Genomic DNA, 14,167 nt, shown 5'->3' on the forward strand with positions numbered 1-14,167 from the left:
CCGTCTCAAAAAAAAAAAAAAAAAAAATTAGATTCAGGGGGTATATGTGCAGGTTTGTTACATGGATATAATGCATAATGCTGGGGTTTGGGTTTCTATTCAACCCATCACCCAAATAGTGAACATAGTACACAATAGGTAGTTTTTCAACACTTCCCTTCCCACCCTCCCCCTGTTTGTAGTCCCCAGTGTCTACTGTTTCTGTCTTTATGTCCATTGTTTAGTTCCCATTTATAAGTGAGAAAATGCAGTATTTGGTTTTCCATTTCTGTATTAATTCACTTAGGTTAATGGCCTCCAGCTGCATCCATGTTGCTGCAAAGGACGTGATTTTGTTATTTTATATGGCTGTGTAGTATTCCATGGTGTATATGTAACACATGTTTTTTTAAGAGACGGAGTCTCACTCTGTCACCCAGGCTGGAGTGCAGTGACACGATCTCGGCTCACTGCAAGCTCTGCCTCCCGGGTTCATGCCATTCTTCTGCCTCAGCCTCCTGAGTAACTGGGACTACAGGCATGCCCGCCACCATGCCCGGCTAATTTTTGTATTTTTAGTAGAGACGGGGTTTCACTGTGTTAGCCAGGATGGTCTCGAACTCCTGACCTCGTGATCTGCCTGCCTCGGCCTCCCAAAGTGCTGGGATTACAGGCGTGAGCCACCGGGCCCAGCCTTGTAACACATTTTCTTTGACCAGTCCACTGTTGAAGGGAAGTTAGGTTGATTCCATGACTTTGCTATTGTGAATAGTGCTGTGATAATCATATGAGTGCAGGTGTCTTTTTCATAGAATGAGTACTTTTCCTTTGGGTAGATACCAAGTAGTGGGATTGCTGGGCTGAATGGTAGTTCTATTTTTAGTTCTTTGAGAAATCTCCATACTGTTTTCAATAGAGTTTGAACTAATTTACTTGCCCACCAACAGTGTATAAGCATTCCCTTATCTCCACATCCTCACCAACATCAGTTATTTTTTAACTTTTTAATAATAGCCATTCTGACTAGTGTGAGATAGTATCTCATTGAAGCCACACTCTTTTATGAACCACCATAAGTGTAATCTTTCATTCCCAGCTAAAAGATCCCTTCCATTCGGCTGAGTTCCGTTCCACTTCTGTGACCCTCTTGGGCTCCTAGAGATTAATTCTGTCATTCTTTGTGACTCTCAGCCCCTAAGTGGGGCCATCTCAGTCCAATCTGCCAAGGCACAACTTGTAACTCCTACATCACACTTAGCAAACAAAAATTATTGGGTCTCATCACTGTGCTGGACTCTATTTAGGAAAGGAGGAACAAAGGATTCTGTGTTTGAATTCCTCCAAATCTGGAGTTTCATTTCCCATGCCCTCAGGAGTTTGGCCCACAGTTGCAGGAGGAAGAGTCTGTGTCCTTTTATTAAGGATACACTCAGCCTTTTAAGCCCTCTACATTTCTTGTCTCTAGGAAATCTTTTCTAGTCTCAGGGGAAGGAAAACCTTATTTTGGCTCATCAATATCCTTATGTCAGAAAATATGAAATGGTAGCCCTCTTACTGAATCAGGTTAACAAATGTGTTTAGTTTGACCCACAGATTGTTTAACAATATTTGTGAATTACATGTCAACATTTAAAAATTGGAACATTTCTCATAAAAATACTTATTTTTGGCCGAGCGCAGTGGCTCACGCCTGTAATCCCAGCACTTTGGGAGGCCGAGGCAGGTGGATCACCTGAGGTCGAGAGTTGGAGACCAGCCCTACCAACATGGAGAAACCCCGTCTCTACTAAAAATACAAAATTAGCCGGGCGTGGTGGCACATGCAATCCCAGCTACTCAGGAGGCTGAGGCAGGAGAGTTGCTTGAATCCGGGAGGCGGAGGTTGCAATGAGCCAAGATTGCACCATTGCACTCAAGCCTGGGCAACAAGAGCGAAACTCCATCTCAAAAAAAAAACAACAACAACTTATTTTTAGTCTCTCTGGAACAAAAGCAAAGATCAGGAAGCAAAAAACACACATTCCTGTGGAAAACTTTCAGGTGCACTACTCCCTGTAGTCTTGCAAAAGTCACAGCCAGTATTCTGTACTTGAGTCCATAACCCATGCTGTATGCCTTGGGACATGGGTAGACAACTATATAACATCCACCACACAAGTTTTAGGTAAAACTGCTTATATAAGCCCCATATTAATAGATACAAACAGGAAGACACATCAATAGAGACTAAAAAAGCATTTTATAAAATTGAAGCGTCTTCCTGATTTACAAACAAAATATCTGTTAAAAAATAAGATAGGGCTAACAGGGTTTCTGCTTCCAAGAAGATGAAATACATGTACTATTCTTCTGGCTAAATGCAAACAAATACCTCTGAACACTGTATGTAAAATACACATAAGAAAACTGGGCTGGGCACGGTGGCTCACGTCTGTAATCCCAGCACTTTGGGAGGCTGAGGCGGGTGGATCACGAGGTCAGGAGTTCGAGACCAGTCTGGCCAACATAGTGAAACCCCGTCTCTACTAAAAATACACAAAAAAATTAGCCGGGCATGGTGGTGTGCATGTGTAATCCCAGCTACTTGGGAGGGAGGTTGAGGCAGGAGAATCGCGCAAACCCGGGAGGCAGAGGTTACAGTGAGCCGAGATCGCGCCGCTGCACTCCAGTCTGGGTGACAGAACGAGACTCCGTCAGAAAAAAAAAAAAAAAAAAAAGGAAAACTAAAAGGTGGTGGGAAGAAGTCAAACAGGCTAGGGACCTCTGAAACCAAGGAACTACACGGTAGTGAGTTCCTTGGTTTTTTGTTTAACATCATATATCCAGACTTGAAGCAGAAGAAGCGAGCATCCCAGAAACTTCAATAGGCACAGACATAAAAAGCCCCAAGAAAAGCTTGCTCTTATCAGCCAAAGGGCCAGAAAAAACACAGCCTAGAAAGATAGAAAACTTTTAGACAATAACTGCTCTCCTTCAGGCAAACATCGTGAAAAAAAATTATGGTCTTGGCGGGGCACAGCAGCTCATGCCTGTAATCCCAGCACTTTGGGAGGCCAAGGTGGGTGAATCACGAGGTCAGGAGTTCGAGGCCAGCCTGACCAACATGGTGAAACCCCGTATCTACTAAAATTACAAATATTAGCTGGGTGTGGTGGCACGCACCTGTAATCCCAGCTACTCAGGAGCCTGAGGAAGGAGAATTGTTTGAACCTGGGAGGCGGAGGTTGCAGTGAGCCGAGATGACGCCACTGCATTCCAGCTCTGGGTGACAGAGCAAGACTCTGTCTCAAAAAATATATATATATATTATGGTCTCACCACCAGCAAAGGCCTAGTGGGGAGCCCAGACTTATACCCTCATGAATATTCAAAAATCAATAAATGTAAGCCACCAAGTTAATATGCTAAAGAGGAAAATCACATAGTTGTATGAATTGATGCAGAAAAAGCTGTTGACAAAATCCAACTTTCATTCATGATAAAAACTCAGAAAAATAAAATAAAAAGGAACTTCCTCTATGCAGTAAATAACATCTACAAAAAACCTGAAGTTAACATTATACCTAATGGTGAAAGACAGAATGCCTTTCACTGGAGATTAGAAAAAAGGCAAGGATGGCCAGGTGTGGTGGCTCATACCTGTAATCCTAGCACTTTGGAAGGCCAAGGTGGGTGGGTCACCTGAGGTTGGGAGTTCGAGACCAGCCTGACCAACATGGAGAAACCTCGTCTCTACTAAAAATACAAAATTAGCCTGGCGTGGTGGCACATGCCTGTAATCCCAGCTACTCAGGAGGCTGAGGCAGGAGAATCGCTTGAACCCCGGATACAGAGGTTGCAGTGAGCTGAGATTGCGCCATTGCACTCCAGTCTGGATGACAGAGCAAGACTCTGTCTCAAAAAAAAAAAAAAGAAAGAAAGAAAAAAGAAAAAAAGAAAAAAGGCAAGGATGTAGGATTTTACACTCACAATGTTTTTCAACATAGTGACGGAAGTTCAAGTTAGTGTAATAAGGCAGTAACAGAAAATAGAAGGCATACGTATCAGAGAGGAAAGACCAAAACTGTTCCTATTTGCAGATGACATGATTGTCTACATAGAAAATCCCAAGTAATTACTGGGAAAAAACACACACAAAAAAATCTCCTAGAACTGATGATTATAGCAGGGCTGCAACAAACAAGGAAAACATACAAAAATCAATTGTATTTCTATATATTACTAATGAATACATGGATGCTAAAATTAAAATATGATACCAGTTAATAGTCACTCAAAAATGAAATAACTAAGTGTAAATTAATGAAACATGTACAGTAATTGTATGCTGAAAAGTAAAAAATACTGATGAAGGAAATCAAAGATCTAAATACATGGGGAAACGATCATGTTCATGGATTGGCTCAACAAATGAAATATATCTATTCTCCTCAAATTGATACACAGATTTGATGGAATTTCTGTTACAATCCCAGCAAGATTTTTTGTAGGTATAGATTATTCTAAAATTTATAGAGAAAGGCAAAGGAACTAGAATAGCTGAAGCAATTTTGAAAAACAAGGATAAAATGGGAAGAATCAGTCTACTTTATTTTAAAATATATAGTTATAATAAACAAGATAGAATGATATGGTAGAGATATAGGCATGTAGATCAATGTCACAGAATAAAAAAAGAAGTAAACACATACAAATATGCCCAACTGAGTGGTGATCATTATGCTTCTGGAATCATACTCCAAGGGCATGACTCTCTCATTCATGCACAAAAAAGGAAAAAGTCTGAGTACTTGGGAAGTCCAAGGGTAGAAGGTGAAAGCAGAGAGCCTTTAAGGATCTCAAAAGCATCATTGGATAGGGAATCCCAGACTACTGGGTCTGGGGAGACTCCCTAGTCATAGCATAGAGGAATGAGGCAATCATGGAGAAATTAGGTGTCCACACCCTACCATTTCCTCTTGGTTGTCATTTTGTTTCAGGGAAAGTAAAATGTTAAATAGTAGAGGCTCAGAGACAGTTTTGTCCATGGCTGAGAAATCATGACCCAGGTATCACACACACAATGATCATCATTGAGTTTTAGCTCTAGCCACCTTGTGGCCCTTTCTGAGGCGTTAAGATGGTATTCAGTGTCCAAAAGGAAGTTGTCATAAATGTCAGAACATAGGAGGAGGTCATCTACATATTGGACTAAAGTGGTGTCTCCTAGGAATTTTAAGTCCGTCAACTGGACATTTAACGTATGCAAGAAAGAGGTAGGGGTCTCAGTAAATTTTGGGGGCATAATGGTCTAGGTATATTGTGGGTTTTCGCAGGTGAAGGCAAGCATGTATTGAGATTTCTTATGAAGGGGAATACTGCAAAAAGGCAAAACATAAATTGATGTCTATGAAATACTGGGTGTTAGAAAAGGTAGCAAAGAGGATAGTGTTAGGATCAGGCACCAAAGGAAATCTATGTTTGACAATTTTATTGATAGACCTCAGATCTTAGACTAACCAATATCATTTCCCTTTTTTTTTTCTTTTTAGAAACAGGGTCTCGCTGTATTTCCCAGGCTGAAGTATGATGGCTATTCACAGGCATGATCATAGTGCACTGCAGCCTCAAACTCCTGGGCTCATTCAATCCTTTTGCTTTAGGGTCCCAAGTAACTGGGACTACAGATGTAAACCTGGCTCCATTTTGTTGTTTAATGGCCAAGATGGTTGTATTGCATGGATTAGAAGTTGCGACAAGAAGTTTTTTTAATCAAATAAACTTTGGATTATTGAGCAGGGTCACTCGTGTTCTTGTTTTAAATGGTATTTGGGAATCTTGGGGAGGAGCACATAAGAATTTATTTCTACCTTAAGGAGCTCTGCATCCCATATGCACCCAATCTTGGTGGAGTTTTTTTGCCTCTAATGAAGGAATTCTGTCTAATACTTTATTTAAATCTTTAGTTAAATAAGTTCTAGGTTGAAGGGGGCAAAGTAACTCATATCAGAAAAAAAGTTAGGAGACATAATCATGAAGGAGAGGAGTCAGGGACCTGTAGAAGTCCTTCAGGGGTACAATAAATTTTAAAACCCCAATTTATAAGAAGATCCTTTCCTAAGAGTTTTACTGGGGTAGTAGAAATGAGAAGGAAGTTGTGTTGAGTTTTGATGGGTCTCACAGAAATGTTAAAAGGTTGAGAAAGCGGCAAATTGTGAGGCAAATTATCAAAACCCACCACTGGTAGTTGGGTGAGTCCAAGGAAGGAGGGCAAAAAATGAAGTGGTGCTGAAGGTATAAGGCATTGCCTTGGTATCAGTGAAAACTTTGGTGGTGCCCTTCAACTTGTAGGGTAATTTTCCCTTGTGAATTTAATGGCAGTTGAGAGCATTGGAGGACAGTGAACAATTTTCTGATGAGGTAACCAGAAGGCCCCCTAAGGAAGGGGGCTCAGGTTTTTATCCTTCCTCTTGAGGTCCAGGAAAACCTGGACACCATGTCCTTCTTCCTTACAATTTTGGTGGGTGTCTCAATGAATGGGAACCTGTGATTTTGGAGTTTGCCATAGATTAAATTTTTCAGGTTTTTCTAACTATTTTAATGTCAATGCTATAAGCTTGCATTCTGCATTTTCCAATTTTTAAAAAATACTCTTTTCATAATGCTGGGCTAATGTCTGGAGTTCAGACATGTTTGGATTTTGTCAGCTAATACAAGTTTTCTGGAAAATGTCATGGAATTCCAGTCTGAGATTATTTTCAAAGTTTGTGGCCAGAGCAGAGGCTGTTTGGCAAGCCAATTTCAGGCCCAAATGCTCTTTTCATGTTGTCTCGATGGCAACAATTGAGGTTGATAATTAGCTACAGTTTCATCCTTTTGTTGTTTACAATTTTGAATACATGACAAATCTAGTCTCTGTGATAGATCTGAGGGATGGATCCTCTCCTAATAATTTTTCTTTTACTTCTTTCATTTTCTGATGAGAATTGGGGGTAGTCTGAGATCCTTGAAAGTCTTCTGGAATGGTGGTCCATTTGGCTTTTTTAAACCAAAGGACCAACCAATAGGTGGATAACTTGATATAAATTGGGGAACCCAGAGAGTATACCCCTAGGACAGTTCTAAATTGTTCAACACACATTTACCTTTTCTTTTGGGGGTCAGAAAAGTCTTTGTTGATGGCATGTAATTCAGACCAATACCTAGGTTTAAATGTTATCTCTTCTGTTGGACTCACTTGGGATCAGGTACCAGCCATACACTTGGCTTCATCTGCAGGAGGTGGAGGCCTTGTGAACCATACAGCTATAAGGTTGATCGGCTGGGGGTGCAACTGGTAGAGGACATTCTGGGAGAGAAGGGTAAAAAGGTGAGCTAAGAGGGGAATATGAGGATGCTGTTAAGGACTCTAGGGGCTTACTGGACCAGAAACACTTTTCTGAAGTCATTAAGAGCTTGAATAGTTTGAGTGAGGTATGAATTATTTGGCCATTTTTCAACTTCTTCATACCAGGTGAAACAAGTGGACAATTGTGTTCTTTTTTTTTTTTTTTTTTTTGAGATGGAATTTCTCTCTTGTTGCCCAGGCTGGAGTGCAATGGCACAATCTCGGCTCATGGCAACCTCTGCCTCCCAGGTTCAAGAGATTCTCCGGCCTCAGCCTCCCAAGTAGCTGGGATTACGGGCATGTGCCACCACACCTGGCTAATTTTGTATTTTTAGTAGAGATGGTTTTTCTCTATGTTGGTCAGGCTGGTCTCAAACTCCCGACCTCAGGTGATCCATCCTCCTCGACCTCCCAAAGTGCTGGGATTATAGGCGTGAGCCACCGCGCCCAGCCAACAATTGTGTTTTCAAGATTTTCGTTCCTTTTTGTTCTAGGGCTCTTCTTAGATAGACAAACTCGGGGATATTCCAGGAGCTCCAGAGGGGCCATGTAGGTCAAGAGAGTTTTAGTAAAGTTTTCCCAGTATGAAAGTAAACAATGCTATAGTGGCAAAGCATCTAGTCAGCAGGAGTTTCAGAGGAGAGGATTTCAGCCAGGCACAGTGACTCATACCTGTAATCCCAGCACTTTGGGAGGCCAAGGTGGGCTCAAGACCACTTAAGCCCAGGAGTTGGGGACCAGCCTGTGCAACATGGTCATACCCTGTCTCTACAAAAAATACAAAAATTACCTGGGTGTGGTGGCATGCGCCTGTAGTCCCAACTACTCCAGAGGCTGAGGCGGGAGGATCACTTGAGCCCAGGAGGCAAAGGTTACAGTGAGCTATGATCATGCCACGGCACTCCAGCCTGGGCCACAGAGTGAGATCCTGTCTCAAAAAAAAGGGGTGGGGGAGGGGATTTCAGTTGATTAAGAAGTGCTCATGTCCTTGACTAATGGTACCCTTACATTTATGAACAGAGAAAACTGGGATTCTAATCCAGCCTGTTTCTCAGAGAGACTAAACTCTTACAGAGAACCCCAGGACTCTAACCCAGTGTCTATTTACCTGGAACTCTAATCCAGCTTCTAGAGTATATGCAGAATCTTAAGAATCAAAATCTAGCCCAACAAGCTTAAACTGACATTTATCCAAAGCACTAGATTTTGGAGTTGGACTAAAAACAAGATGCCCAGGCCGGGCGCGGTGGCTCACGCTTGTAATCCCAGCACTTTGGGAGGCCGAGGCAGGCGGATCACGAGGTCAGGAGATCGAGACCACGGTGAAACCCCGTCTCTACTAAAAACACAAAAAATATTAGCCGGGCGTGGTGGCGGGCGCCTGTAGTCCCAGCTACTCGGAGAGGCTGAGGCAGGAGAATGGCGTGGACCCGGGAGGCGGAGCTTGCAGTGAGCCGAGATCGCGCCACTGCACTCCAGCCTGGGTGACAGAGCAAGACTCCGTCTCAAAAAAAAAAAACAAGATGCCCAAATGAGCAAGCTGACTGGAGACAAAGTAGTAGTGCTTGCCGGGAGACCTGCTTGTCATGTCCAAGAGTCTGACAGTGTGGTTTCCATTTAGGTACCAGTCACAGCACCAAGAAACTGTCAAAACAGAACCAGAGCCACACACTAGTTAAGCCAGTGTGCTCTGAGAGACCAAAATAAACTCCTCTTTTTCAACTAAGACAGACCCTAAGGTTAAGGAAACAAAGTTACCTATGGGTCCAGGGTTCAGGGCCTGGCTGGCATGGCAAATTTCTAAATTCCTACAAGAAAAACCACACTCTTACTTAACAATAGAAATTATCAGGAAAATTATGATAACACTAATTAACAACTCAGACCACTATAACTCTAATTGGACAGAGGACCAGCCTTAAAAACATTCTTTTCTGACAAGCTTTTGAAGAACTTTGCCAGTTTCAGCCACTTTATAGAGGATGGGCACAAACTGTCTTGTGTCCTATAATTTAAATTTTAACATAAAAAGCCAAATTCTACCTCATTTTAATGCCAAAACCTCATCCCAAAGTGAACATAGGAGGTATGTTACATACATGTTTAGCCAGGCTGCATGTGCTTGGCTCCCCTCATAAATAGTATAGCTTTCCCTGCAAAACCTACTGAATATGTGAGATACCAGCCCTGTGAGGTATAAGACCCAATCCGTCCTTCCCTTCTTTGAAGAGAGAGTGCCTTTGGTCTCTCTCTGTGTTAGAGACTTTCTCTTCCCAGCTTGCAGACCAGTATTGCTAATAAAGCTCTCCTTTCTACTATTTAGCCATCCTGATGGCTTTTTGGATGACATCAGTAAAAAAAGATTTTATTCAGAAACTATTGAAAGAGATGGTGGGGTGTGGTGGCTCACACCTCTAATCCTAGCACTTTGGGAGGCTAAGGTGGGCAGATCAGTTGAGGCCCAGGGGTCGAGACCAGGCAGGCCAACATGGCAAAACTCTATCTCTACTAAAAGTACAAAAATTAGCCAGGTGTGGTGGCACATGCTTGTAATTCCAGTTACTTGAGGCAGAAGAATTGCTTGAACCCGGGAGACAGAGGTTGCAGCGGTGAGTCAAGATTGCACCGCTGCACTCCTGCTTGGGTGACTGAGTGAGACTGTCTCAAAAAAAAAAAAACAAAAAAAAAAAAAAAGAAGAAGAAGAAGAAGAAGCGCCACGCACGGTGGCTCATGTCTGTAATCCCAGCACTTTGGGAGGCCGAGGTAGGCGGATCATCTGAGGTCGGGAGTTCGAGATCAGCCTGACCAACATGGAGAAATCCTATCTCTACTAAAAATACAAAATTAGCCGAGCATGGTGGCACATGCCTGTAATCTCAGCTACTCAGGAGGCTGAGGCAGGAGAATCGCCTGAACCCGGGAGGCAGAGGTTGCGGTGAGCCAAGATCGTGCCATTGCACTCTAGCCTGGGCAAAAAGAACAAAACTCGGTCAAAAAAAAAAAAAAAAAAGAAAAAGAAAAGAAAAGAAAGAAGAAACTATTGCAAGAGAGGAAAACCTCAATATGGAACTGGGCTCAATTCTGAATAGTGAGGAGGAGCTGAATACTGAATTCTGAGGGACTGGGAATTTCTATTCAAGGAGCAGAGTACTGGCAGGTGTAGCCAGTGGGTGCAATTGATGGATGGAAAATTACTAAGACACATCAAGCATAAGGGAGGATTCTTGCTAGATTCACCAAACAGGATCCTTTCTGAGAGCAGACTAGGGTGATCAGATATTAAGAATGAGGGGATTCTTTTTAAACTGACGTTGCCAGACACAGTGGCTCACACCTGTAATCCCAGCACTTTGGGAGGCCAAGGCGGGTGGATCACTTGAGGTCAGCAGTTCCAGACCAGACTGGCCAACATAGTAAAACCCCATCTCTATTTTTTTTTTTTTTTTTTTTTGAGACGGAGTCTTGCTCTGTCGCCAGCCTGGAGTGCAGTGGCGCAATCTTGGCTCACTGCAACCTTCACCTCCCAGGCTCAAGCAATTCTCCTGCCTCAGCCTCCTGAGTAGCTGGGACTACAGGCACGTGCCACCATGCCCAGTTAATTTTTGTATTTTTTTTTTTTTCAGTAGAGACACGGTTTCACCATGTTAGCCAGTATGGTCTCGATCTCTTGACCTTGTGATCTGCCCACCTCAGCCTCCCAAAGTGCTGGGGTTATAGGCATGAGCCACCGTGCTCAACCCCCGGCTCTAATAAAATACAAAAATTACGGCCAGGTGCGGTGGCTCACGCCTGTAATCTCAGCACTTTGAGAAGCCGAGACAGGCAGATCACGAGGTCAGGAGTTCGAGACCAGCCTAGCCAACATAGTGATATCCTTGCCTCTACCAAAAATACAAAAATTAGCCAGGCACAGTGACACATGCCTGTAGTCCCAGTTACTCAGGAGGCTGAGGCAGGAGAATTGATTGAACCTGGGAGGCAGAAGTTGTGATGAGCCGAGATCACGCCATTGCACTCCAGCCTGGGAAACAGAGCAAGACTCTGTCTCAAAAAAAAAAAAAAAAAGAGAGATGGAGAAAAAACAAAGTGGATGGGCAAGCCAATATTTAAAAAGCAGAAATTATAAGACACCAAAGATAAGCAGAGAGGCTGGGCACAGTGGCTCACACCTATAATCCCAGTACTTTGGGAGGCTGAGGCAGGCGGATCACCTGAGATCAGGAGTTCAAGGCAGGGAGAAACCCCGTCTCTACTAAAAATACAATATTAGCCAGGAGTGGTGGCGGGTGCCTATAATCCCAGCTGCTTGAGAGGCTGAGGCAGGAGAATCGCTTGAATCCAGGAAGCAGAGGTTGTGGTGAGCCGAGATTGTGCCATTGCACTTAAGGAAAGTGTACAGCTGTGGCTGCTGATTTTCTAGAGTTCTCTGAACATTATTCCCACATAATAATCATTTAGGTCCCCCCTCCACAGAGGAATTGGTTCCAGAATCCCCCACAGATATTCAAATCTTTTATATAAAATATTCTAGTAAATGCATACAGCCTATACACATCCTCTCATATACTTTAAATCATCTCTAGATTACTTATAATACCTAATACAATATAAATGCTACGTAAATAGTGGTTATACTCTATTGTTTAGGGAATAACAACTAAAAAAAGTCTGTATATGTTCAGTACAGACACAACCATCTATATTTTTTAGCCAAATATTTTTGATCCACAGGTGGCTGAATCCACAGACGTGGAACACACAGATACAAAAGATCACCTGTATGTGAAACTGCATGTGATCCAAGTCACCATCATTTCCCTACAGGTGGCCTGCAAATAACCTGTCATTATGTGAGCTCAACAGAGAATTTGTTTCTAGCAATCACAAGTGCCTAACCAATAGTAAGAAGCAAAACAGCCCCCTAAGAGGAGTGCAGTTTAGGAAGCTGGCTATGAACCTGAAGAGAATCCTCTTTGTTTTGAAGATGTTGTACAAACCAGCTTGTGATATCATGGAACTTTTAGAACTTTTACCCAGGGGAAGGTGAGTCTTTAAGAGACTTGGTAGATGCTGCGATCAAGCAGCTTTAAAGAGTTAAACCAGATAGAATGAATGTGTCATAGTGTTACCCACACCCAAAATCTTTCTAAAGAAAAACTTTCTTAGCCAGGCAAACAAGCCTGCTAAGAAAGCATTCTTATGACCAACTATCCCTCCTCCAAATCCAAAGTTGATCAGACCAAGGGTAAGTAAGGCTCAGACTCAAGGGCATACGTCTACAAGCTGGTCAACAGCCTATGACTTGTGACATGAAAGCCCTCCCCAAACAAGGATGAGGTGAGAAAATTAGATTAAATTTGCAATTGGGAAAAACAGAAGAACAGAAACTCAGCAGCTGAAGTGAATGGATACATGGTAAAAGAACATACCACAGCTACGTAAGAAGCATGAAAGATTTAAATAAGATCAACTTGTGAGGAATAGGCACAGGAGTCAGAAGCTATAAATAAGCAAAAACTGACGAGGCATGGTGGCTCATGCCTGTAATCCCAGCACTTTGGGAGGTCAAGGCAGGAAGATCACTTGAAGCCAGGAGTCCAATAATAACCTGGGCAACATAGCGAGACCCTGTCTCTATTAGTTAAAAAATAAATAAATAAATAAATAAATAAATAAATAAGCAGAAACTATCCATTAGCAATAGGATAAAGAAATGAGGAAGTGAGTATGTAGCAGGAAGGGAGTTCATCGCAGTAATGTAAACTACTACATTCCTAGTAATTTACCAAATTAATTAAATAAAGACATTCCTAATAAACTGAGCTAAGTTGTCAAGTCAGAATACTGTATTATGGGCCAGGCATGGTGGCTCATGCCTATAGTCCCAGCACTTTGGGAGGCTGAGGCAGGCAGATTGCTTTGAGCTCAGGAGTTTGAGACCAGTCTGGGTAACATAGTGAAACCCTATCTCTACAAAAAATACAAAAATGAGCTAGGCATGGTGGTACACGCCTGTATTCCCAGATACTTGGGAGGCTGAGGTGAGAGAATCGCTTGAGCTGGGAGGCGGAGGTTGCAGTGAGCCAAGATTGCACCACGGCACTCTAGCCTGGGCAACAGAGCAAGACCCTGTTTCCAAAAATTAAAAAAAAAAAAAGAGAGAATACTATATTATGATCTGGTGTAAGGGAAAAGGGAAAGAATACTGAGTGATGAGAACCAATAATGTCTATAACCAGTAACAAACAAAAATTATTTGTGACCTCACAAAGGGTTGCTTAGAAAATTATAATCTCTATAGATCAGAATGTAGATCTGATACAACCTAACAGGCATATAAAATAGCATCAGGATATAAGGAGAGTAAGGTTGCAGAGTTAACTGTGAAACTGTCAAGTTCCAAAGATGGTCAGGTACTTCTGGATGCTACATGACTGGGTTGCGTTCTAGTTTTAGAGCTTGATTCTGGATACACTTAGAGTAGCTGGATTGTGTTAGGCTAAAGCAATTTTGTATTCTAGATAGGGAAAGAGATGCATTTGCACATAGTAATCAATAGGGGGAAATGTCCTAGACCGACCAAATAGCAACTACTAACCCTGCGGTCTCAGGAAACTTAACAACCCACAGGGAATCAGATTCTCAGTTTAATGACAACTTGGCAACATGGAGAGTAGCAAGAGCTAAAGTCGATAGTCTGTAGAGAGAAAGATAATGTAGAAGGAAGGTCACACCTATAGTAGTTGCAGAAACTCAAGTTATGAATGAGAAAAAAAATCTAAGTATTCAGTAACCAGGAGGTTAGAGGAAGACAGAGTATG

Source organism: Hylobates moloch, unplaced genomic scaffold (genome assembly GCF_009828535.3).
Source record: "Hylobates moloch isolate HMO894 unplaced genomic scaffold, HMol_V3 SCAFFOLD_7, whole genome shotgun sequence".
In the NCBI taxonomy this organism is placed as follows: domain Eukaryota; kingdom Metazoa; phylum Chordata; class Mammalia; order Primates; family Hylobatidae; genus Hylobates; species Hylobates moloch.